The following is a 23,983-nucleotide window of genomic DNA, read 5'->3' as shown; positions in this document are numbered from 1 at the left end:
AGAGCATGTGCAGTGCTGTGGAGTTTGGTACTAGGGGTAATGAGAGTTGGTGTGACAGAGCATGTGCAGTGCTGTGAAGTTTTGTTCTAGGGGTAATGATAGTTGGTGTGACAGAGCATGTGCAGTGTTGTGGAGTTTGGTTCTAGTGGTAATGAGAGATGGTGTGACAGAGCATGTGCAGTGCTGTGGAGTTTGGTTCTAGGGGTAATGAGAGTTGGTGTGACAGAGCATGTGCAGTGCTGTGGAGTTTGGTTCTAGGGGTAATGAGAGTTGGTGTGACAGAGCATGTGCAGTGCTGTGGAGTTTGGTTCTACGGTAATGGGTGTAGGTGCGACAGAGCATGTGCAGTGCTGTGAAGTTTGGTTCTAGGGGTAATGACACTTGGTGTGACAGAGCATGTGCAGTGCTGTGGGGATTGGTTATAGGGGGTAATAAGAGTTGGTGTGATAGAGCATGTGCAGTGCTGTGGAGTTTGGTTCTAGGGGTAATGAGAGTTGGTGTGACAGTGCATGTGTAGTGCTGTGGAGTTTGGTTCTAGGGGTAATGAGAGTTGGTGTGACAGTACATGTGCAGTGTTTTGGAGTTTGTTTCTAAGGGTAATGAGAGTTGGTGTGACAGAGCATGTGCCGTGCTGTGGAGTTTGGTTCTAGGGGTAGTGACATTTGGTGTGACAGAGCATGTGCAGTGCTCTGGAGATTGGTTCTAGGGGTAATGAGAGTTGGTGTGACAGAGCATGTGCAGTGCTGTGGAGTTTGGTTCTAGGGGTAATGACACATGGTGTGACAGAGCATGTGCAGTGCTGTGGATTTTGGTTCTAGGGTAATGAGAATTGGTTTGACAGAGCATGTGCAGTGCTGTGGAGTTTGGTTCTAGGGTAATGAGAGTTGGTGTGACAGAGCATGTGCAGTGCTGTGGAGTTTGGTTCTAGGGTAATGAGAGTTGGTGTGACAGAGCATGTGCAGTGCTGTGGAGTTTGGTTCTAGGGTAATGAGAGTTGATGTGACAGAGCATGTGCAGTGCTGTTGAGTTTGGTTCTAGGGGTAATGAGAGTTGGTGTGACAGAGCATGTGCAGTGCTGTGGGGTTTGGTTCTAGGGGTAATGAGAGTTGGTGTGACAGAGCATGTGCAGTGCTGTGGAGTTTGGTTCTAGGGGTAAGGAGAGTTGGTGTAACAGAGCATGTGCAGTTCTGAGGAGTTCAGTTCTAGGGGTAATGATAGTTGGTGTGACAGAGCATGTGCAGTGCTGTGGACTTTGATTCTAGGGTAATGAGAGTTGGTGTGACAGAGCATGTGAGGTGCAGTGGAGATTGGTTCTAGGGGTAATGAGAGTTGGTGTGACAGAGCATGTGCAGTGCTGTGGAGTTTGGTTCTAGGGGTAATGAGAGTTGGTGTGACAGAGCATGTGCAGTGCTGTGGAGTTTGGTTCTAGGGGTAATGAGAGTTGGTGTGACAGAGCATGTGCAGTGCTATGGCGTTTGGTTCTAGGGGTAATGAGAGTTGGTGTGACAAAGCAAGTGCAGTGCTGTGGAGTTTGGTTCTAGGGGTAATGAGAGTTGGTATGACAGAGCATGTGCAGTGCTGTGGCGTTTGGTTCTAGGGGTAATGAGAGTTGGTGTGACAGAGCATGTGCAGTGCTGTGGAGTTTGGTTCTAGGGGTAATGAGAGTTGGTGTGACAGAGCATGTGCAGTGCTGTGGAGTTTGGTTCTAGGGGTAATGAGAGTTGGTGTGACAGAGCATGTGCAGTGCTGTGGAGTTTGGTTCTAGGGGTAATGAGAGTTGGTGTGACAGAGCATGTGCAGTGCTGTGGAGTTTGGTTCTAGGGTAATGAGAGTTGGTGTGACAGAGCGTGTGCAGTGCTGTGGAGTTTGGTTCTAGGGTAATGAGAGTTGGTGTGACAGAGCATGCACAGTGCTGTGGAGTTTGGCTCTAGGGTAATGAGAGTTGGTGTGACAGAGCGTGTGCAGTGCTGTGGAGTTTGGTTCTGAAGGTAATGAGAGTTGGTGTGACAGAGCATGTGCAGTGCTGTGGAGTTTGGTTCTAGGGGTAATGAGAGTTGGTGTGTCAGAGCATGTGCAGTGCTGTGGAGTTTGGTTTAGGGGTAATGAGAGTTGGCGTGACAGAGCATGTGCAGTGCTGTGGAGTTTGGTTCTAGGGGTAATGAGAGTTGGTGTGACAGAGCATGTGCAGTGCTGTGGAGTTTGGTTCTAGGGTAATGAGAGTTGGTGTGACAGAGCATGTGCAGTGCTGTGGAGTTTGGTTCTAGGGTAATGAGAGTTGGTGTGACAGAGCATGTGCAGTGCTGTGGAGTTTGGTTCTAGGGGGTAATAAGAGTTGGTGTGACAGAGCATGTGCAGTGCTGTGGAGTTTGGTTTTAGGGGTAATGAGAGTTGGTGTGACAGAGCATGTGCAGTGCTGTGGAGTTTGGTTCTAGGGTAATGAGAGTTGGTGTGACAGAGCATGTACAGTGCTGTGGAGTTTGGTTCTAGGGGTAATGAGAGTTGATGTGACAGAGCATGTGCAGTGCTGTGGAGTTTGCTTCTAGGGGTAATGAAAGTTGCTGTGACAGAGCATGTGCAGTGCTGTGGAGTTTGGTTCCAGGGGGTAATGAGAGTTGGTGTGACAGAGCATGTGCAGTGCTGTGGAGTTTGGTTCTATGGGTAATGAGAGTTGGTGTGACAGAGCATGTGCAGTGCTGTGGAGTTTGGTTCTAGGGGTAATGAGAGTTGGTGTGACAGAGCATGTGCAGTGCTGTGGAGTTTGGTTCTAGGGGTAATGAGAGTTGGTGTGACAGAGCATGTGCAGTGCTGTGGAGTTTGGTTCATGGATAATGAGAGTTGGTGTGACAGAGCATGTGCAGTGCTGTGGAGTTTGGTTCTAGGGGTAATGAGAGTTGGTGTGACAGAGCATGTGCAGTGCTGTGGGGTTTGGTTCTAGGGTAATGAGAGTTGGTGTGACAGAGCATGTGCAGTGCTGTGGAGTTTGGTTCTAGGGGTAATGAGAGTTGGTGTGACAGAGCATGTGCAGTGCTGTGGGTTTGGTTCTAGGGGTAATGAGAGTTGGTGTGACAGAGCATGTGCAGTGCTGTGGAGTTTGGTTCTAGGGGTAATGAGAGTTGGTGTGACAGAGCATGTGCAGTGCTGTGGAGTTTGGTACTAGGGGTAATGAGAGTTGGTGTGACAGAGCATGTGCAGTGCTGTGGAGTTTGGTATTAGGGGTAATGAGAGTTGGTGTGACAGAGCATGTGCAGTGCTGTGGAGTTTGGTTCTAGGGGTAATGAGAGTTAGTGTGACAGAGCATATGCAGTGCTGTGGAGTTTGGTTCTGGGGTAATGAGTGTTGGTGTGACAGAGCATGTGCAGTGCTTTGGGTTTGGTTCTGGGGGTAATGAGAGTTGGTGTGACAGAGCATGTGCAGTGCTGTGGAGTTTGGTTCTAGGGGTAATGAGAGTTGGTGTGACAGAGCATGTGCAGTGCTGTGGAGTTTGGTTCTAGGGGTAATGAGAGTTGGTTTGACAGAGCATGTGCAGTGCTGTGGAGTTTGGTTCTACGGGTAATGAGAGTTGGTGTGACAGAGCATGTACAGTGCTGTAGAGTTTGGTTCTGGGGGTAATGAGAGTTGGTGTGACAGAGCATGTGCAGTGCTGTGGGGTTTGGTACTAGGGGTAATGAGAGTTGGTGTGACAGAGCATATGCAGAGATGTGGAGTTTGGTTCTAGAGGTAATGAGAGTTGGTGTGACAAAGCATGTGCAGTGCTGTGGAGTTTGGTTCTGGAGGTAATGAGAGTTGGTGTGACAGAGCATGTGCAGTGCTGTGGAGTTTGGTTCTGGGGGTAATGAGAGTTGGTGTGACAAAGCATGTGCAATGCTGTGGAGTTTGGTTCTAGAGTAATGAGAGTTGGTATAAGCAAGCATGTGCAATGCTATGGAGTTTGCTTCTAGGGGTAATGAGAGTTGGTGTGCAGTGCTGTGGAGTTTGGTTCTAGAGGTAATGAGAGTTGGTGTGACAGAGCATGTGCAGTGCTGTGGGGTTTGGTTCTAGGGGTAATGAGAGTTGGTGTGACAGAGCATGTGCAGTGCTGTGGAGTTTGGTTCTAGGGGTAATGAGAGTTGGTGTGACAGAGCATGTGCAGTGCTATGGAGTTTGGTTCTACAGGTAATGAGAGATGGTGTGACAGAACATGTGCAGTGCTGTAGAATTTTGTTCTAGGGTAATGAGAGTTGGTGTGACAGAGCATGTGCTGTGCTGTGGAGTTTGGTTCTTGGGGTAATGAGAGTTGGTGTGACAGAGCATGTGCAGTGCTGTGGAGTTTGGTTCTAGGGTAATGAGAGTTGGTGTGACAGAGCATGTGCTGTGCTGTGGAGTTTGGTTCTAGGGGTAATGAGAGTTGGTGTGACAGAGCATGTGCAGTGCTGTGGAGTTTGGTTCTAGGGGTAATGAGAGTTGGTGTGACAGAGCATGTGCAGTGCTGTGGAGATTGGTTTTAGTGGTAATGAGAGTTGGTGTGACAGACCATGTGCAGTGCTGTGGAGTTTGGTTCTAGGGGTAAAGAGAGTTGGTGTAACAGAGCATGTGCAGTGCTGTGGAGTTTGGTTCTAGGGGTAATGAGAGTTGGTGTGACAGAGCATGTGCAGTGCTGTGGGGTTTGGTTCTAGGGGTAATGAGAGTTGGTGTGACAGAGCATGTGCAGTGCTGTGGAGTTTGGTTCTAGGGGTAATGAGAGTTGGTGTGACAGAGCATGTGCAGTGCTGTGGAGTTTGGTTCTAGGGGTAATGAGAGTTGGTGTGACAGAGCATGTGCAGTGCTGTGGGGTTTGGTTCTAGGGGTAATGAGAGTTGGTGTGACAGAGCATGTGCAGTGCTGTGGAGTTTGGTTCTAGGGGTAATGAGAGTTGGTGTGACAGAGCATGTGCAGTGCTGTGGAGTTTGGTTCTAGGGGTAATGAGAGTTGGTGTGACAGAGCATGTGCAGTGCTGTGGGGTTTGGTTCTAGGGTAATGAGAGTTGGTGTGACAGAGCATGTGCAGTGCTGTGGAGTTTGGTTCTAGGGTAATGAGAGTTGGTGTGACAGAGCATGTGCAGTGCTGTAGAGTTTGGTTCTAGGGGTAATGAGAGTTGGTGTGACAGAGCATGTGCAGTGCTACGGAGTTTGGTTCTAGGGGTAATGAGAGTTGGTGTGACAGAGCATGTGCAGTGCTGTGGAGTTTGGTTCTAGGGTAATGAGAGTTGGTGTGACAGAGCATGTGCAGTGCTGTGGTGTTTGGTTCTAGGGGTAATGAGAGTTGGTGTGACAGAGCATGTGCAGTGCTGTGGAGTTTGTTTCTAGGGTAATGAGAGTTGGTGTGACAGAGCATGTGCAGTGCTGTGGAGTTTGGTTCTAGGGGTAATGAGAGTTGGTGTGACAGAGCATGTGCAGTGCTGTGGAGTTTGGTTCTAGGGGTAATGAGAGTTGGTGTGACAGAGCATGTGCAGTGCTGTGGAGTTTGGTTCTAGGGGTAATGAGAGTTGGTGTGACAGAGCATGTGCAGCGCTTTGGAGTTTGGTTCTAGGGGTAATGAGAGTTGGTGTGACAGAGCATGTGCAGTGCTGTGGAGTTTGGTTCTAGGGGTAATGAGAGTTGGTGTGACAGAGCATGTGCAGTGCTGTGGGGTTTGGTTCTAGGGTAATGAGAGTTGGTGTGACAGAGCATGTGCAGTGCTGTGGAGTTTGGTTCTAGGGGTAATGAGAGTTGGTGTGACAGAGCATGTGCAGTGCTGTGGAGTTTGGTTCTAGGGGTAATGAGAGTTGGTGTGACAGAGCATGTGCAGTGCTGTGGGGTTTGGTTCTAGGGGTAATGAGAGTTGGTGTGACAGAGCATGTGCAGTGCTGTGGAGTTTGGTTCTAGGGGTAATGAGAGTTGGTGTGACAGAGCATGTGCAGTGCTGTGGAGTTTGGTTCTAGGGGGTAATGAGAGTTGGTGTGACAGAGCATGTGCAGTGCTGTGGAGTTTGGTTCTAGGGGTAATGAGAGTTGGTGTGACAGACATGGCAGTGCTGTGGGGTTTGGTTCTAGGGTAATGAGAGTTGGTGTGACAGAGCATGTGCAGTGCTGTGGAGTTTGGTTCTAGGGTAATGAGAGTTGGTGTGACAGAGCATGTGCCGTGCTGTGGAGTTTGGTTCTAGGGGTAATGAGAGTTGGTGTGACAGAGCATGTGCAGTGCTGTGGAGTTTGGTTCTAGGGGTAATGAGAGTTGGTGTGACAGAGCATGTGCAGTGCTGTGGAGTTTGGTTCTAGGGGTAATGAGAGTTGGTGTGACAGAGCATGTGCAGTGCTGTGGGGTTTGGTTCTAGGGGTAATGAGAGTTGGTGTGACAGAGCATGTGCAGTGCTGTGGAGTTTGGTTCTAGAGGTAATGAGAGTTGGTGTGACAGAGCATGTGCAGTGCTGTGGAGTTTGGTTCTAGGGGTAATGAGAGTTGGTGTGACAGACATGGCAGTGCTGTGGGGTTTGGTTCTAGGGTAATGAGAGTTGGTGTGACAGAGCATGTGCAGTGTTGTGGGGTTTGGTTCTAGGGGTAATGAGAGTTGGTGTGACAGAGTATGTGCAGTGCTGTGGAGTTTGGTTCTAGGGTAATGAGAGTTGGTGTGACAGTGCATGTGCAGTGCTGTGGAGTTTGGTTCAATGTGTTTTGAGAGTTGGTGTAACAATGCATGTGCAGTGCTGTGGAGTTTAGTTCTTGGGGTAATGAGATTTATTGTGACAGAGCATGTGCAGTGCTGTGGAGTTTGGTTCTAGGGTAATGAGAGTTGGTGTGACAGAGCATGTTCAGTGCTGTGAGGTTTGGTTCTAGGGGTAATGATAGTGTGACAGAGCATGTGCAGTGCTGTGGAGTTTGGTTCTGGGGTAATGAGAGTTGGTGTGACAGAGCATGTGCAGTGCTGTGGGGTTTGGTTCTAGGGGTAATGAGAGTTGGTGTGACAGAGCATGTGCAGTGCTGTGGAGTTTGGTACTAGGGGTAATGAGAGTTGGTGTGACAGAGCATGTGCAGTGCTGTGGAGTTTGGTACTAGGGGTAATGAGAGTTGGTGTGACAGAGCATGTGCAGTGCTGTGGAGTTTGGTTCTAGGGGTAATGAGAGTTGGTGTGACAGAGCATGTGTAGTGCTGTGGGGTTTGGTTCTCAGGGTAATGAGAGTTGGTGTGACAGAGCATGTGCAGTGCTGTGGGTTTGGTTCTAGGGGTAATGAGAGTTGGTGTGACAAAGCATGTGCAGTGCTGTGAGGTTTGGTTCCAGAGGTAATGAGAGTTGGTGTGACAGAGCATGTGCAGTGCTGTGGAGTTTGGTTCTAGGGGTAATGAGAGTCGGTGTGACAGAGCATGTACCCTGCTGTGGAGTTTGGTTCTGGGATAATGAGAGTTGGTGTGACAGAGCATGTGATGTGCTGTGGAATTTGGTTCTGGGGGTAATGAGAGTTGGTGTGACAGAGCATGTGCAGTGCTGTGGGGTTTGGTTCTAGGGGTAATGAGAGTTGGTGTGACAGAGCATGTGCAGTGCTGTGGAGTTTGGTTCTAGGGTAATGAGAGTTGGTGTGACAGAGCATGTGCAGTGCTGTGGAGTTTGGTTCTAGGGTAATGAGAGTTGGTGTGACAGAGCATGTGCAGTGCTGTGGAGTTTGGTTCTAGGGGTAATGAGAGTTGGTGTGACAGAGCATGTGCAGTGCTGTGGAGTTTGGTTCTAGGGGTAATGAGAGTTGGTGTGACAGAGCATGTGCAGTGCTGTGGAGTTTGGTTCTAGGGTAATGAGAGTTGGTGTGACAGAGCATGTGCAGTTCTATGGATTTTGGTTCTAGGTGTAATGATAGTTGGTGTGACAGAGCATGTGCAGTGCTGTGGACTTTGATTCTAGGGTAATGAGAGTTGGTGTGACAGAGCATGTGAGGTGCAGTGGAGTTTGGTTCTAGAGGTAATGACATTTGGTGTGACAGAGCATGTGCAGTGGTGTGGAGTTTGTTTCTAGGAGTAATGAGAGTTGATGAGACAGAGCATATGCAGTGCTGTGGAGTTTGGTTCTAGGGGTAATGAGAGTTGGTGTGACAGAGCATGTGCAGTGCTGTGGAGTTTGGTTCTAGGGGTAATGAGAGTTGGTGTGACAGAGCATGTGCAGTGCTGTGGAGTTTGGTTCTAGGGGTAATGAGAGTTGGTGTGACAGAGCATGTGCAGTGCTCTGGAGTTTGGTTCTAGGGGTAATGAGAGTTGGTGTGACAGAGCATGTGCAGTGCTGTGGAGTTTGGTTCTAGGGGTAATGAGAGTTGGTGTGACAGAGCATGTGCAGTGCTGTGGAGTTTGGTTCTAGGGTAATGAGAGTTGGTTTGACAGAGCATGTGCAGTGCTGTGGAGTTTGGTTCTAGGGTAATGAGAGTTGGTGTGACAGAGCATGTGCAGTGCTGTGGGTTTGGTTCTAGGGTAATGAGAGTTGGTGTGACAGAGCATGTGCAGTGCTGTTGAGTTTGGTTCTAGGGTAATGAGAGTTGGTGTGACAGAGCATGTGCAGTGCAGTGCTGTGGTCTGGTTCTAGGGGTAATGAGAGTTGGTGTGACAGAGCATGTGCAGTGCTGTGGAGTTTGGTTCTAGGGGTAATGAGAGTTGGTGTGACAGAGCATGTGCAGTGCTGTGGAGTTTGGTACTAGGGGTAATGAGAGTTGGTGTGACAGAGCATGTGCAGTGCTGTGGAGTTTGGTTCTGGGGTAATGAGAGTTGGCGTGACAGAGCATGTGTAGTGCTGTGGGGTTTGGTTCTCAGGGTAATGAGAGTTGGTGTGACAGAGCATGTGCAGTGCTGTGGGTTTGGTTCTAGGGGTAATGAGAGTTGGTGTGACAAAGCATGTGCAGTGCTGTGGAGTTTGGTTCTAGGGGTAATGAGAGTTGGTGTGACAGAGCATGTGCAGTGCTGTGGAGTTTGGTTCTAGGGGTAATGAGAGTTGGTGTGACAGAGCATGTGCAGTGCTGTGGAGTTTGGTTCTAGGGGTAATGAGAGTCAGTGTGACAGAGCATGTACCCTGCTGTGGAGTTTGTTTCTGGGATAATGAGAGTTGGTGTGACAGAGCATGTGATGTGCTGTGGAGTTTGGTTCTAGGGGTAATGAGAGTTGGTGTGACAGAGCATGTGCAGTGCTGTGGAGTTTGGTTCTAGGGGTAATGAGAGTTAGTGTGACAGAGCATGTGCAGTGCTGTGGAGTTTGGTTCTAGGGGTAATGAGAGTTGGTGTGACAGAGCATGTGCAGTGCTGTGGAGTTTGGTTCTAGGGGTAATGAGAGTTGGTGTGACAGAGCATGTGCAGTGCTGTGGAGTTTGGTTCTAGGGGTAATGAGAGTTGGTGTGACAGAGCATGTGCAGTGCTGTGGAGTTTGGTTCTAGGGGTAATGAGAGTTGGTGTGACAGAGCATGTGCAGTGCTGTGGAGTTTGGTTCTAGGAGTAATGAGAGTTGGTGTGACAGAGCATGTGCAGTGCTGTGGAGTTTGGTTCTAGGGGTAATGAGAGTTGGTGTGACAGAGCATGTGCAGTGCTGTGGAGTTTGGTTCTAGGGTAATGAGAGTTGGTGTGACAGAGCATGTGCAGTGCTGTGGAGTTTGGTTCTAGGTGTAATGAGAGTTGGTGTGACAGAGCATGTGCAGTGCTGTGGAGTTTGGTTCTATTGGTAATGAGAGTTGGTGTGACAGAGCATGTTCAGTGCTGTGGAGATTGGTTCTAGGGTAATGAGAGTTGGTGTGACAGAGCATGTGCAGTGCTGTGAATTTTGGTTCTAGGGTAATGAGAGTTGGTGTGACAGAGCATGTGCAGTGCTGTGGAGTTTGTTTCTAGGGGTAATGAGAGTTGGTGTGACTTAGCATGTGCAGTGCTGTGGAGTTTGGTTCTAGGGGGTAATAAGTGTTGGTCTGACAGTGCATGTGCAGTGCTGTCGAGTTTGGTTCTAGGGTAATGAGAGTTGGTGTGACAGAGCATGTGCAGTGCTGTGGAGTTTGGTTCTAGGGGTAATGAGAGTTGGTGTGACAGAGCATGTGCAGTGCTGTGGAGTTTGGTTCTAGGGGTAATGAGAGTTGGTGTGACAGAGCATGTGCAGTGCTGTGGAGTTTGGTTCTAGGGTAATGAGAGTTGGTGTGACAGAGCATGTGCAGTGCTGTGGAGTTTGGTTCTAGGGGTAATGAGAGTTGGTGTGACAGAGCATGTGCAGTGCTGTGGGGTTTGGTTCTAGGGGTAATGAGAGTTGGTGTGACAGAGCATGTGCAGTGCTGTGGAGTTTGGTTCTAGGGGTAATGAGAGTTGGTGTGACAGAGCATGTGCAGTGCTGTGGAGTTTGGTTCTAGGGGTAATGAGAGTTGGTGTGACAGAGCATGTGCAGTGCTGTGGAGTTTGGTTCTAGGGGTAATGAGAGTTGGTGTGACAGAGCATGTGCAGTGCTGTGGAGTTTGGTTCTAGGGGTAATGAGAGTTGGTGTGACAGAGCATGTGCAGTGCTGTGGAGTTTGGTTCTAGGGGTAATGAGAGTTGGTGTGACAGAGCATGTGCAGTGCTGTGGAGTTTGGTTCTAGGGGTAATGAGAGTTGGTGTGACAGAGCATGTGCAGTGCTGTGGAGTTTGGTTCTAGGGGTAATGAGAGTTGGTGTGACAGAGCATGTGATGTGCTGTGGAATTTGGTTCTGGCGGTAATGAGAGTTGATGTGACAGAGCATGTGCAGTGCTGTGGGGTTTGGTTCTAGGGGTAATGAGAGTTGGTGTGACAGAGCATGTGCAGTGCTGTGGGTTTGGTTCTAGAGGAAATGAGAGTTGGTGTGGCAGAGCATGTGCAGTGCTGTGGAGTTTGGTACTAGGGGTAATGAGAGTTGGTGTGACAGAGCATGTGCAGTGCTGTGGAGTTTGGTTCTGGTGTAATGAGAGTTGGTGTGACAGAGCATGTGCAGTGCTGTGGAGTTTGGTACTAGGGGTAATGAGAGTTGGTGTGACAGAGCATGTGCAGTGCTGTGGAGTTTGGTTCTGGGGTAATGAGAGTTGGTGTGACAGAGCATGTGCAGTGCTGTGGAGTTTGGTTCTAGGGGTAATGAGAGTTGGTGTGACAGAGCATGTGCAGTGCTGTGGAGTTTGGTTCTAGGGGTAATGAGAGTTGGTGTGACAGAGCATGTGCAGTGCTGTGGAGTTAGGTTTTAAGGGTAATGAGAGTTGGTGTGACAGAGCATGTGCAGTGCTGTGGAGTTTGGTTCTGGGGTAATGAGAGTTGGTGTGACAGAGCATGTGCAGTGCTGTGGAGTTTGGTTCTAGGGGTAATGAGAGTTGGTGTGACAGAGCATGTGCAGTGCTGTGGAGTTTGGTTCTAGGGGTAATGAGAGTTGGTGTGACAGAGCATGTGCAGTGCTGTGGAGTTTGGTTCTATGGGTAATGAGAGTTGGTGTGACAGAGCATGTTCAGTGCTGTGGAGATTGGTTCTAGGGTAATGAGAGTTGGTGTGACAGAGCATGTGCAGTGCTGTGGAGTTTGGTTCTAGGGGTAATGAGAGTTGGTGTGACAGAGCATGTGCAGTGCTGTGGAGTTTGGTTCTAGGGGGTAATGAGAGTTGGTGTGACAGAGCATGTGCAGTGCTGTGGAGTTTGGTTCTGGGGTAATGAGAGTTGGTGTGACAGAGCATGTGCAGTGCTGTGGAGTTTGGTTCTAGGGGTAATGAGAGTTGGTGTGACAGAGCATGTGCAGTGCTGTGGAGTTTGGTTCTAGGGGTAATGAGAGTTGGTGTGACAGAGCATGTGCAGTGCTGTGGAGTTTGGTTCTAGGGGTAATGAGAGTTGGTCTGACGGAGCATGTGCAGTGCTGTGGAGTTTGGTTCTAGGGGTAATGAGAGTTGGTGTGACAGAGCATGTGCAGTTCTGAGGAGTTCAGTTCTAGGGGTAATGATAGTTGGTGTGACAGAGCATGTGCAGTGCTGTGGACTTTGATTCTAGGGTAATGAGAGTTGGTGTGACAGAGCATGTGCAGTGCTTTGGATTTTGGTTCTAGTGGTAATGAGAGTTGGTGTGACAGAACATGTGTAGTGCTGTGGAGTTTGTTTCTAGGGTAATGAGAGTTGGTGTGACAGAGCATGTGCAGTGCTGTGGAGTTTGGTTCTAGGGTAATGAGAGTTGGTGTGACAGAGCATGTGCAGTGCTGTGGAGTTTGGTTCTAGGGTAATGAGAGTTGGTGTGACAGAGCATGTGCAGTGCTGTGGAGTTTGGTTCTAGGGGTAATGAGAGTTGGTGTGACAGAGCATGTGCAGTGCTGTGGAGTTTGGTTCTAGGGTAATGAGAGTTGGTTTGACAGAGCATGTGCAGTGCTGTGGAGTTTGGTTCTAGGGTAATGAGAGTTGGTGTGACAGAGCATGTACAGTGCTGTAGAGTTTGGTTCTAGGGTAATGAGAGTTGGTGTGACAGAGCATGTGCAGTGCTGTGGAGTTTGGTTCTAGGGTAATGAGAGTTGATGTGACAGAGTATGTGCAGTGCTGTGGAGTTTGGTTCTAGGAGTAATGCGAGTTGGTGTGACAGAGCATGTGCAGTGCTGTGGAGATTGGTTTTAGTGGTAATGAGAATAAGTGTGATAGAACATGTGCAGTGCTGTGAAGTTTGGTTCTAGGTGTAATGAGAGTTGGTGTGACAGAGCATGTGCAGTGCTATGGAGTTTGGTTCTAGGGGTAATGAGAGTTGGTGTGACAGAGCATGTATAGTGCTGTGGGTTTTGGTTCTAGGGGTTATGAGAGTTGGTCTGACGGAGCATGTGCAGTGCTGTGGAGTTTGGTTCTAGGGGTAATGAGAGTTGGTGTGACAGAGCATGTGCAGTTCTGAGGAGTTCAGTTCTAGGGGTAATGATAGTTGGTGTGACAGAGCATGTGCAGTGCTGTGGACTTTGATTCTAGGGTAATGAGAGTTGGTGTGACAGAGCATGTGCAGTGCTTTGGATTTTGGTTCTAGTGGTAATGAGAGTTGGTGTAACAGAGGATGTGCAAGTGCTGTGGAGTTTGTTTTAGGGGTAATGAGAGTTGGTGTGACAGAGCATGTGCAGTGCTGTGGAGTTTGGTTCTAGGGGTAATGAGAGTTGGTGTGACAGAGCATGTGCAGTGCTGTGGAGTTTGGTTCTAGGGGTAATGAGAGTTGGTGTGACAGAGCATGTGCAGTGCTGTGGAGTTTGGTTCTAGGGGTAATGAGAGTTGGTGTGACAGAGCATGTGCAGTGCTGTGGAGTTTGGTTCTAGGGGTAATGAGAGTTGGTGTGACAGAGCATGTGCAGTGCTGTGGAGTTTGGTTCTAGGGGTAATGAGAGTTGGTGTGACAGAGCATGTGCAGTGCTGTGGAGTTTGGTTCTAGGGGTAATGAGAGTTGGTGTGACAGAGCATGTGCAGTGCTGTGGAGTTTGGTTCTAGGGGTAATGAGAGTTGGTGTGACAGAGCATGTGCAGTGCTGTGGAGTTTGGTTCTAGGGGTAATGAGAGTTGGTGTGACAGAGCATGTGCAGTGCTGTGGAGTTTGGTTCTAGGGGTAATGAGAGTTGGTGTGACAGAGCATGTGCAGTGCTGTGGAGTTTGGTTCTAGGGGTAATGAGAGTTGGTGTGACAGAGCATGTGCAGTGCTGTGGAGTTTGGTTCTAGGGGTAATGAGAGTTGGTGTGACAGAGCATGTGCAGTGCTGTGGGGTTTAGTTCAAGGGGTAATGAGCGTTGGTGTGGCAGAGCATGTGCAGTGCTGTGGAGTTTGGTTCTAGGGGTAATGAGACTTGGTGTGACAGAGCATGTGCAGTGTTGTGGAGTTTGGTTCTAGCGTAATGAGAGTTGGTGTGACAGAGCATGTGCAGTGCTGTAGAATTTTGTTCTAGGGTAATGAGAGTTGGTGTGACAGAGCATGTGCTGTGCTGTGGAGTTTGGTTCTTGGGGTAATGAGAGTTGGTGTGACTGAACATGTGCAGTGCTGTGGAGTTTGGTTCTAGGGGTAATGAGAGTTGGTGTGACAGAGCATGTGCAGTGCTGTGGAGTTTGGTTCTAGGGTAATGAGAGTTGGTGTGACAGAGCATGTGCAGTGCTGTGGAGTTTGGTTCTAGGGGTAATGAGAGTTGGTGTGACAGAGCATGTGCAGTGCTGTGGAGTTTGGTTCTAGGGGTAATGAGAGTTGGTGTGACAGAGCATGTGCAGTGCTGTGGAGTTTGGTTTTCTAGGGGTAATGAGAGTTGGTGTGACAGAGCATGTGCAGTGCTGTGGAGTTTGGTTCTAGGGGTAATGAGAGTTGGTGTGACAGAGCATGTGCAGTGCTGTGGAGTTTGGTTCTAGGGGTAATGAGAGTTGGTGTGACAGAGCATGTGCAGTGCTGTGGAGTTTGGTTCTAGGGGTAATGAGAGTTGGTGTGACAGAGCATGTGCAGTGCTGTGGAGTTTGGTTCTAGGGGTAATGAGAGTTGGTGTGACAGAGCATGTGCAGTGCTGTGGAGTTTGGTTCTAGGGGTAATGAGAGTTGGTGTGACAGAGCATGTGCAGTGCTGTGGAGTTTGGTTCTAGGGTAATGAGAGTTGGTTTGACAGAGCATGTGCAGTGCTGTGGAGTTTGGTTCTAGGGGTAATGAGAGTTGGTGTGACAGAGCATGTGCAGTGCTGTGGAGTTTGGTTCTAGTTGTAATGAGAGTTGGTGTGACAGAGCATGTGCAGTGCTGTGGAGTTTGGTTCTAGGGTAATGAGAGTTGGTGTGACAGAGCATGTGCAGTGCTGTGGAGTTTGGTTCTAGGGTAATGAGAGTTGATGTGACAGAGCATGTGCAGTGCTGTGGAGTTTGGTTCTAGGGGTAATGAGAGTTGGTGTGACAGAGCATGTGCAGTGCTGTGGAGTTTGGTTCTAGGGGTAATGAGAGTTGGTGTGACAGAGCATGTGCAGTGCTGTGGAGTTTGGTTCTAGGGGTAATGAGAGTTGGTGTGACAGAGCATGTGCAGTGCTGTGGAGTTTGGTTCTAGGGGTAATGAGAGTTGGTGTGACAGAGCATGTGCAGTGCTGTGGAGTTTGGTTCTAGGGGTAATGAGAGTTGGTGTGACAGAGCATGTGCAGTGCTGTGGAGTTTGGTTCTAGGGGTAATGAGAGTTGGTGTGACAGAGCATGTGCAGTGCTGTGGAGTTTGGTTCTAGGGGTAATGAGAGTTAATGTGACATAGCATGTGCAGTGCTGTGGAGTTTGTTACTAAGGGTAATGAGAGTTAGTGTGACAAAGCATGTGTAGTGCTCTGGAGTTTGGTTCTAGGGGTAATGAGAGTTGGTGTGACAGAGCATGTGTAGTGCTCTGGAGTTTTGTTCCTGGGGTAATGAGAGTTGGTGTGACAGAGCATGTGCAGTGCTGTGGGGTTTGGTTCTAGGGTTAATGAGAGTTGGTGTGACAGAGCATGTGCAGTGCTGTGGAGTTTGGTTCTGAGGGTAATGAGAGTTAGTGTGACAGAGCATGTGTAGTGCTCTGGAGTTTTGTTCCTGGGGTAATGAGAGTTGGTGTGACAGAGCATGTGCAGTGCTGTGGAGTTTGGTTCTAGGGTAATGAGAGTTGGTGTGACAGAGCATGTGCAGTGCTGTGGAGATTGGTTCTAGGGGTAATGAGAGTTGGTGTGACAGAGCATGTGCAGTGCTGTGGAGTTTGTTTCTAGGGTAATGAGAGTTGGTGTGACAGTGCATGTGTAGTGCTGTGGAGTTTGGTTCTAGGGGTAATGAGAGTTGGTGTGACAGTACATGTGCAGTGTTCTGGAGTTTGGTTCTAATGGTAATGAGAGTTGGTGTGACAGAGCATGTGCAGTGCTGTGGAGTTTGGTTCTAGGGGTAATGACACTTGGTGTGACAGAGCATGTGCAGTGCTGTAGAGTTTGGTTCTAGGGTAATGAGAGTTGGTGTGACAGAGCATGTGCAGTGCTGTAGAGTTTGGTTCTAGGGGTAATGAGAGTTGGTGTGACAGAGCATGTGCAGTGCTGTGGGGTTTGGTTCTAGGGGTAATGAGAGTTGGTGTGACAGAGCATGTGCAGTGCTGTGGAGTTTGGTTCTAGGGTAATGAGAGTTGGTGTGACAGAGCATGTGCAGTGCTGTGGAGTTTGGTTCTAGGGGTAATGAGAGTTGGTGTGACAGAGCATGTGCAGTGCTGTGGAGTTTGGTTCTAGGGGTAATGAGAGTTGGTGTGACAGAGCATGTGCAGTGCTGTGGAGTTTGGTTCTAGGGGTAATGAGAGTTGGTGTGACAGAGCATGTGCAGTGCTGTGGAGTTTGGTTCTAGGGGTAATGAGAGTTGGTGTGACAGAGCATGTGCAGTGCTGTGGAGTTTGGTTCTAGGGGTAATGAGAGTTGGTGTGACAGAGCATGTGCAGTGCTGTGGAGTTTGGTTCTAGGGGTAATGAGAGTTGGTGTGACAGAGCATGTGCAGTGCTGTGGAGTTTGGTTCTAGGGGTAATGAGAGTTGGTGTGACAGAGCATGTGCAGTGCTGTGGAGTTTGGTTCTAGGGGTAATGAGAGTTGGTGTGACAGAGCATGTGCAGTGCTGTGGAGTTTGGTTCTAGGGTAATGAGAGTTGGTGTGACAGAGCATGTGCAGTGCTGTGGACTTTGGTTCTAGGAGTAATGAGAGTTGGTTTGACAGAGCATGTGCAGTGCTGTGGGTTTGGTTCTAGGGTAATGAGAGTTGGTGTGACAGAGCATGTGCAGTGCTCTGGAGTTTGGTTCTAGGGGTAATGAGAGTTGGTGTGACAGAGCATGTGCAGTGCTGTGGAGTTTGGTTCTAGGGGTAATGAGAGTTGGTGTGACAGAGCATGTGCAGTGCTGTTGAGTTTGGTTCTGGGGTAATGAGAGTTGGTGTGACAGAGCATGTGCAGTGCTGTGGAGTTTGGTTCTAGGGGTAATGAGAGTTGGTGTGACAGAGCATGTGCAGTGCTGTGGAGTTTGGTTCTAGGGTAATGAGAGTTGGTGTGACAGAGCATGTGCAGTGCTGTGGAGTTTGGTTCTAGGGGTAATGAGAGTTGGTGTGACAGAGCATGTGCAGTGCTGTAGAGTTTGGTTCTAGGGGTAATGAGAGTTGGTGTGACAGAGCATGTGCAGTGCTGTGGAGTTTGGTTCTAGGGGTAATGAGAGTTGGTGTGACAGAGCATGTGCAGTGCTGTGGAGTTTGGTTCTAGGGGTAATGAGAGTTGGTGTGACAGAGCATGTGCAGTGCTGTGGAGTTTGGTTCTAGGGTAACGAGAGTTGGTGTGACAGAGCATGTGCAGTGCTGTGGAGTTTGGTTCTAGGGTATTGAGGGCTGGTGTGACAGAGCATGTGCAGTGCTGTGGGGTTTGGTTCTAGGGGTAAGGAGAGTTGGTGTGACAGAGCATGTGCAGTGCTGTGGAGTTTGGTTCTAGGGGTAATGAGAGTTGGTGTGACAGAGCATGTGCAGTGCTGTGGAGTTTGGTTCTAGGGTAATGAGAGTTGGTGTGACAGAGCATGTGCAGTGCTGTGGAGTTTGGTTCTAGGGGTAATGAGAGTTGGTGTGACAGAGCATGTGCAGTGCTGTGGAGTTTGGTTCTAGGGGTAATGAGAGTTGGTGTGACAGAGCATGTGCAGTGCTGTGGAGTTTGGTTCTAGGGGTAATGAGAGTTGGTGTGACAGAGCATGTGCAGTGCTGTGGAGTTTGGTTTTAGGGGTAATGAGAGTTGGTGTGACAGACCATGTGCAGTGCTCTGGAGTTTGGTTCTAGGGGGTAATGACAGTTGGTGTGAAAGCGCATGTGCAGTGCTGTGGAGTTCGGTTCTAGGGGTAATGAGAGTTGGTGTGACAGAGCATGTGCAGTGCTGTGGAGTTTGGTTCTAGGGGTAATGAGAGTTGGTGTGACAGAGCATGTGCAGTGCTGTTGAGATTGGTTCTAGGGTAATGAGAGTTGGTGTGACAGAGCATGTGCAGTGCTGTGGAGTTTGGTTCTAGGGGTAATGAGAGTTGGTTTGACAGAGCATGTGCAGTGCTGTGGAGTTTGGTTCTACGGGTAATGAGAGTTGGTGTGACAGAGCATGTACAGTGCTGTAGAGTTTGGTTCAACGGGTAATGAGAGTTGGTGTGACAGAGCATGTGCAGTGCTGTTGAGTTTGGTTCTAGGGTAATGAGAGTTGGTGTGACAGAGCATGTGCAGTGCTGTGGAGTTTGGTTCTAGGAGTAATGAGAGTTGGTGTGACAGAGCATGTGCAGTGCTGTGGAGATTGGTTTTAGTGGTAATGAGAGTTGGTGTGACAGAGCATGTGCAGTGCTGTGGAGTTTGGTTCTAGGGGTAAAGAGAGTTGGTGTAACAGAGCATGTGCAGTGCTGTTGAGATTGGTTCTAGGGTAATGAGAGTTGGTGTGACAGAGCATGTGCAGTGCTGTGGAGTTTGTTTCTAGGGGTAATGAGAGTTGGTGTGACAGAGCATGTGCAGTGCTGTGGAGTTTGGTTCTAGGGGTAATGAGAGTTGGTGTGACAGAGCATGTGCAGTGCTGTGGAGTTTGGTTCTAGGGGTAATGAGAGTTGGTGTGACAGAGCATGTGCAGTGCTGTGGAGTTTGGTTCTAGGGGTAATGAGAGTTGGTGTGACAGAGCATGTGCAGTGCTGTGGAGTTTGGTTCTAGGGGTAATGAGAGTTGGTGTGACAGAGCATGTGCAGTGCTGTGGAGTTTGGTTCTAGGGGTAATGAGAGTTGGTGTGACAGAGCATGTGCAGTGCTGTGGGTTTGGTTCTAGGGTAATGAGAGTTGGTGTGACAGAGCATGTGCAGTGCTGTGGAGTTTGGTTCTAGGGGTAATGAGAGTTGGTGTGACAGAGCATGTGCAGTGCTGTGAGGTTTGGTTCTAGGGGTAATGAGAGTTGGTGTGACAGAGCATGTGCAGTGCTGTGGAGTTTGGTTCTAGGGGTAATGAGAGTTGGTGTGACAGAGCATGTGCAGTGCTGTGGAGTTTGGTTCTAGGGGTAATGAGAGTTGGTGTGACAGAGCATGTGCAGTGCTGTGGAGTTTGGTACTATGGGTAATGAGAGTTAGTGTGACAGAGAATGTGCAGTGCTGTGGAGTTTGGTTCTAGGGGTAATGAGAGTTGGTCTGACAGAGCATGTGCAGTGCTTTTGAGTTTGTTTGTAGGGGTAATGAGAGTTGGTGTGACAGAGCATGTGCAGTGCTGTGGAGTTTGGTTCTAGGGGTAATGAGAGTTGGTGTGACAGAGCATGTGCAGTGCTGTGGAGTTTGGTTCTGGGGTAATGAGAGTTGGTGTGACAGAGCATGTGCAGTGCTGTGGAGTTTGGTTCTAGGGGTAATGAGAGTTGGTGTGACAGAGCATGTGCAGTGCTGTGGAGTTTGGTTCTAGGGGTAATGAGAGTTGGTGTGACAGAGCATGTGCAGTGCTGTGGGGTTTGGTTCTAGGGGTAATGAGAGTTGGTGTGACAGAGCATGTGCAGTGCTGTGGGTTTGGTTCTAGAGGAAATGAGAGTTGGTGTGGCAGAGCATGTGCAGTGCTGTGGAGTTTAGTTCTGGGGGTAATGAGAGTTAGTGTGACAGAGCATGTGCAGTGCTGTGGAGTTTGGTACTAGGGGTAATGAGAGTTGGTGTGACAGAGCATGTGCAGTGCTGTGGGGTTTGGTTCTAGGGGTAATGAGAGTTGGTGTGACAGAGCATGTGCAGTGCTGTGGAGTTTGGTTCTAGGGGTAATGAGAGTTGGTGTGACAGAGCATGTGCAGTGCTGTGGAGTTTGGTTCTGGGGGTAATGAGAGTTGGTGTGACAGAGCATGTGCAGTGCTGTGGAGTTTGGTTCTAGGGGTAATGAGAGTTGGTGTGACAGAGCATGTGCAGTGCTGTGGAGTTTGGTTCTAGGGGTAATGAGAGTTGGTGTGACAGAGCATGTGCAGTGCTGTGGAGTTTGGTTCTAGGGGTAATGAGAGTTGGTGTGACAGAGCATGTGCAGTGCTGTGAGGTTTGGTTCTAGGGGTAATGAGAGTTGGTGTGACAGAGCATGTGCAGTGCTGTGGGGTTTGGTTCTAGGGGTAATGAGAGTTGGTGTGACAGAGCATGTGCAGTGCTGTGGGGTTTGGTTCTAGGGGTAATGAGAGTTGGTGTGACAGAGCATGTGCAGTGCTGTGGAGTTTGGTTCTACGGCTAATAAGAGGTGGTGTTGTTTTTGATTTGTGTTCCTGAATTGTAGTTGCAAGGGTGGTAAATGTGTGGAGTTGTAGTAGTTTGGGTTGGAATCCTAAAAGTAGATTAGGTCTTTGTTTTAATGGTAGCCATTTGGCTTTTTGTAGAGTAATACCATGATGCTCACAGACAGCTAAGTTTGTAATGAACTTGCAAATGTATTAGAGATAATCTGGGCTGTGGCAGTGTTTTTCTTGGAGGCAGAAGCAAAAATTGGGAGCCCATATTTAAGATGAGAAAGGAAAACTCCTTTCTAATGGCTGTTCTGGCTGGTTGTGAGAGGTATCTTGAGTTGTTTTACTTTGGGTGGTGTTTAATTATAACAGTTTTCAAAATCTGTGGCATGATTTTTTTATGTGAGACACAGATTATATATGTGGGTGACAGGAAGACATAGATGCTGTCTGCAGTGATATATGAACCACGGGGTTGTTGTGAGATGCAGAAGGGGCATCAGTGGAAATATTTTTGAGTAGAACAGAGACTTCTTTGGGATGTATGCATTTGAAGTGGAACAGGGGGATGAATGGTGGTGGGGTGGGAAAACACAATCTGTGGGAGGTGCAGAGTTTATTGAGGGGAGACTGCTAAATTCTTTAAGGAAATCTGGAGAAAGTTTTGCTGTGCCACATTGAATGGTGTTTGCAGATGGGGTATCATAAGGAGGTTTTCTCACTGTAATTAGGTTAATCTCTTTCCAAAAGTGTTTGTCAGAAAGTAAGAGGGTAATTTGTTACTTTGTTTGAAAATTTCTTTTGATCCTCCTGAGTGACTTCTTGAGTAGGTGGTACAAAACTATAAAGGAGGTGTGATTGTCAGTTTTTCGGGGTCTGTTTCCATTTTTAACATGCCTCATCCCTTAAAGTTAAAACAATAAATAAATGATGCTATCAGCTCTGTGGCCTAAACACTGCACAGCAGCAGCACGGCCTATCAGGGCTAGATCGTGAGTAATTTGTGTAAATCTGACAAGAGGCAAGATTAAAAGAAAGGATTTAGAGATAGTTATTAACACTGCCAATGTGAATAAGAGTTGGGAGAGGGATACTGGAAACAGATACAATTGTGGAAGGTGCAAGGTTCAACACTGGTAGCAGGCTTTAGGTGTTATCTCAAATTTTATGAAAACAAAAATATACATCAAGAGAGAGAGATAGGGATAGACATAGCTATAGACGTGGATATATAGTAAAACAGATTAATAGGATATAACCCTATAAAAGGGAGATTCTCGTGCAAAGTGGTGGTATTTCTAAGAAGAGGAAAAATGGAGAAGTAAGTTTTGTCATTTATTAGATCTTATTTAAAATATATTTTTACATATAAATAATCTATTTACATACAAATATATAAGCTTGCAGTTACTTTATGAACAGTGTGGATTTGTACAAGCAGACATAGATTAGTACTAGGCTAATTGCCCTTGTGGTACATTTTAAGCCTAGCTAATTATGTCATATGAGAATCAAACCCTGCACCTTGTGTCCATAAGGTGAACACCTTAACCATTATGCCAACCTCCCAAACCTACCAGACACACCAATGTCTAGTTTGTAATAAACAAAGGACAAGGAGAGCAGGGTGGTAGCAGAATAATAAGGAATCGAGGGTTATAGTATATATGTATATATATATTATTTATATGTTATATTTACATGGAGATACAGTCATGAGAGGAGTCATGGGAGACACAGAAGGTGGCTGCTGGTAAAGCAAACGGGGATGCACACATCTAAAAATGGATCTTTAAGTTAAACAAGGGAAACCAAAGCTAATGGGAATGGACAGACAGTGCTCACTCTTGGCACTGTGCAAGCAAGAGTTTAGGGATGCTGGTGAATGTAGTGTTTTTTCAGATAGAAAGGAAGGAGTCATGAATGGAGAGCATATTACAGGATCAGGTACCAGCAGTCATAAGTGCAAAAAGGATGGACTGCTTGGAGAAACTGGTGCATCGGTCAGTACAGAGCCAGTCATGAAGGAACACCAACCCCCACAGTCAGCAAGCAGATATTCATGAAGAAGGCAAAGTAGGGCTAATGCAGCAAGAGATGGCCCAACAGAAAGTGCTAGAAGACCTGGCAAATGAAAAAGGACCAGTGAAGACAGGGCACAGAGTGGTAATCACCAACCAGTGAAGACGGAACAAGATAAGGCTTAAGGAAAGAAGGAAGTAGAATAGAGGAAGTAGAATACAGGAAGTAGAATAGAGGAAGTAGAATAGAGGAAGTAGAATACAGGACGTAGAATACAGGAAGTGGAATAGAGGAAGTAGAATACAGGAAGTAGAATACAGGACATAGAATACAGGACGTAGAGTACAGGAAGTAGAATACAGGAAGTAGAATACAGGACGTAGAATACAGGAAGTGGAATACAAGAAGTAGAATACCGAATGGTTCATTCAAAACTAATATTTTGACCAAGATGGGGCATTATCTCAGGTGTTAAGAACAGAGGGAAGGAAAAAACATGAAAAAAGTGACAAGGTGGTGAGCAAAATAGTAGTTAGGAAGAGGAGGGACAGGAAGGGCGAGAGAATTCAGGATCAGACTTCATGAAGGCCAATTCAAGGCTACAAGAAGCAGTACAGAGTCTAACTGGGAGAAAAGTTTCAGGGTAGATGCAGCAGGACCAACCACTCAGGGTAACTGCATTCCAAATGTGAGTCAACGGATGTAAAGAGCAGAGACAGATAACAAATAGTGGTAAGACATCCACAAGGATAACACAAAGTCTAGCATAAAAAGAGGAGGGCAAGCAGGGCAGAGAGAAAGCGAAACAATTCCAGAGCAAATTCCAAGATGTTTAACCAGGTAAAAGGATAAACAGCATAACAACAGCCTCAGAAGTAAGGGAGAGGTAGGTGGACGCTAACCCAATGCCCCCATGGCAACAGCAACAGTATTAAGGAGACACCACTCTGAACTAGCCACTGCAATTTCATTTAACAGAGAAACTTAAGCAACAAATAGCCAGTGAGGAATTTGTAGATGTTATTTCATTACTAAATAGGAAGTGAAAAAAAGAAGAGGTTCAAGAGAAGCTGACTGTGCAGGCAGTAGAACAAAGAAGGAAAGCATTTGTAAAGAGAATGTGAAAAATGGACAATTGGCTTTTGCAGTCATGTAGAAATATTAGGGGAAAGACACCCCCAAAATGCAAGAGGGATGTGGTCGCACTTCAACAGTGTGAGAGCAATGAGGTTCACACAAGAGGGCAACAGATGGCTATGATACAATGGGGACTATACTCAAATGAAACAAGCTGATTCAGAAAAGCCATGATCCTGGGTTGATCTGAGGCTGCTCTACTGGATTGAATCAGGGGTTGGTACAATTACAACAGATTGTGGCTTCCCAGTGAAGAGACCCTTCCCATTTTGGAAGAGAGGCCAAGGAGGCTGGACTGGCCAAGAGTTTTAATCAGGAAAACCCAGACGAAGGAAGAAAGGGTAAGTGCTTTGCATTCATCTTTAGCCAGTGCTAAAATGACGCAAACTGCATCCTTGGCACTACTGCACGGCATGTGGGAAGACCAACCACCGTGCAAAAGCCAGCTTGAGGACAGGAGGACAATCATACAGGAGCCCAAACATTGCTGACCCCAATGAAAAGGGATGTTTTTATGTGAGTGGCTGGCATTTTATATGGATAAGTAAGCAGTGGTGTTTTTACAAGATGGGGTCACATGTTTTTCTACTACCAGCCAACAAGGTGAAGGGGAGGGGTGATCTGAAACACTTAAAATCTGCCAAGAATAGGCCAGACATAGTAAAAGTAAATTAGACGAAGAGATAAGGCTGAGGAGAATGGCAGGCCCATTATGAACCACTTCAGAATCTTCC

The sequence above is a fragment of the Protopterus annectens genome, chromosome 4.part0 (assembly GCF_019279795.1).
Source record: "Protopterus annectens isolate FY-2018-M chromosome 4.part0, PAN1.0, whole genome shotgun sequence".
NCBI classification, from domain to species: domain Eukaryota; kingdom Metazoa; phylum Chordata; order Ceratodontiformes; family Protopteridae; genus Protopterus; species Protopterus annectens.
The sequence above is the reverse complement of the archived record's forward strand: the minus strand, read 5'-3'. Positions refer to the sequence as shown.